The sequence below is a fragment of the Palaemon carinicauda genome, chromosome 44 (assembly GCF_036898095.1).
Source record: "Palaemon carinicauda isolate YSFRI2023 chromosome 44, ASM3689809v2, whole genome shotgun sequence".
Taxonomy (NCBI): Eukaryota; Metazoa; Arthropoda; class Malacostraca; order Decapoda; family Palaemonidae; genus Palaemon; species Palaemon carinicauda.
Genome location: NC_090768.1, coordinates 20,436,607 through 20,439,106, shown reverse-complemented (window position 1 = coordinate 20,439,106; position 2,500 = coordinate 20,436,607). Strand labels below are relative to the sequence as shown.

Genomic DNA, 2,500 nt, shown 5'->3' with positions numbered 1-2,500 from the left:
TCACCTCTGTCTTCTTTTATACTTTATTTGTTTGTTTGTGAGCAACTTTCCATAAAAGTTACGGTACCGATTTTGACTAAACTTGGTAGTCATGTTGGGTATGACCCAAGGATGAATCTGTAACATTTTGGATAAAGTACATCAAAATTTAATTTCGCAGTAGTACTTTGAAAACAATCGCAATGTTAAGTAAATGGCAAATATTTTGCTAGTTTATTTTTTGTGTGAACAACAGTACGCAAAAACTACAGGACCAATTTCAACCAATCATAGAGGACATGTGGGGTTTGACCCAAAAACAAATCCATTAGATTTTGAAGAAAATGCATTTATGTACAAGTAAGCAGCGCAGTTAAGAGAGTTGAGAGCAAAATAAGACTGTTTGGTGTGCCGAGGGCATGCTCTCTCCTGAGTGGCCATCTAGTTGGAAATGGAAAGGAAGTATAAACTAAAACAGTAATGGGACTCCTGAACGAAGAAAGGCTAAGAAATGTGCATTTTGAGTCAACATTTAGTTTCGAATCAATCTTAAAGATATTGGTGAAAAGGTTTGTTAAAGGTAAATCTTGTTATGAAGCCTAACAATGTAGGCTGTAGAGGAAGACTAACGACAGCTGTTCCCGATGTAAATAGTCCCCGTTATTCAGAGCAATTGTTATATGGTCACTATTTGTTGCAAAAAAAGTGGAATATATCTGCACTTATTCTCCAATGAGTTAAATGAAATAAGAGAGGTTTAATACTACGAACATCTAGCCAGTGAAAATCATATGGACGTCAATAATTATTCAATCTTGATATATATTCCCACTGAGAACATTGAAAGGACATTTAATCATTTAATCATATATTTCTTGGTGTGAGAAAGAGATTCCCTGTTGTTCATATTTTATGTAAGATGTTTTTAACATTATTAATATCCAAAACAACATGAGAAATAAGGTAATTAGAATATTTACCATAAAACGCATAATTACACTACCTTCAATCGTTCATTGTTTATCATTAAGAGGCGGTGGTCATTGAGGCTTTATTGTTAATTATATCAATTTAAAAAAAATGCTTCAGGATTTAGGGCTTCAAACTATATATATATATATATATATATATATATATATATATATATATATATATATATACATACATACATACATATATAAATATATATATACTGTATATATATATATATATATATATATATATATGTGTGTATGTATGTATATACAGTATATATTTTTATACATCGTATGTATGTAATTATTTGTCTATGTACGTGATTGTGAGTGTATATATATATATATAGATATATATATATATATATATATATATATACTGTATATATATACATACATACATACATACATACATACATACTGTGCATACATACATACATACATACATACATGTATATATATATATATATATATATATATATATATATATATATATATATAGAATTACAAGCCATAAATTTACTTAAAAAATAACTGGAACTTGAAGGCAATCTCATGATGATTCCTACTCTGGTCAGGATTATGTCTAAGCCATATTGTGTTAGAAGTACGGTGGTATTGTTTAAGTACACGCTACTTTCATCCCCTTAAGTAGTAAGCTCAAATCTTTGATAGAGTAGGCCAGCAGGGGGTAGCGGGATATCGTACAAGTTATTCTCACCGCACAGTGATTCAAATATGAGTTATTTTCTAGTTAAAGATAAAAAGTATAAAACCATAATGAGTAAATTTCACATAATATATACAGTAAAGCCTATATATATATATATATATATATATATATATATATATATATATATATATATATATATATATATATATATATATATATATATACCCTCTTGCTTGAGGGTATACTCGGGGACACTATTCTATCTAATTTCTCTTCCTCTTGTTTTGTTAAAGTTTTTATAGTTTATATAGGAAATATTTATTTTAATGTTGTTACCATTCTTAATATTTTATTTTTCCTTGTTGCCTTTCTTCACTGGGCTATTTTCCCTGTTGGGGCCCCTGGTCGTATAGCATCTTGCTTTCCCAACCAGAGTTGTAGTTTAGCAAATAATATATATATATATATATATATATATATATATATATATATATATATATATATATTTATTGTGTACATACAGTAGTTTCAGGGTAATTGGTCGGGCGTTGTTCCAAACCTGAGAGCATCAAGCAAAACAATCTGTTCACTATCTTAATATCAGATTTTAATCATATGAAGGCTATGATGAATCCAAGTGACGTATAAAGTATACGATTATGTTTTCTTCAACTGGATTCTGTAACTTGAAAAAGAAAGGGAGAGGAATGATAAATGGAATGTGTCTGTTCATTTCAACTTCACGTTGTAAACTTATTTCCCATTCAGGCATTGTTTTAGTATAAAAGGTAATGAATAAGGAACGAACCGTTCAAGGCTCTGCATCTGTGAAAATTTGAGTGAGTGTTTATGTCAAGTGTATTGTATATTATTA

The 2,500-nt window shown here is 29.0% G+C and overlaps 1 protein-coding gene across 4 annotated transcripts in view; it reads right to left on the bottom strand.

Moving 5' to 3' along the window:
* LOC137634159 (glutamate receptor 1-like) overlaps nt 1-2,500 on the bottom strand; it is a 585,224-nt gene that overhangs the window by 184,920 nt on the left and 397,804 nt on the right. The gene's annotated exons all lie outside the window — the stretch shown is intronic.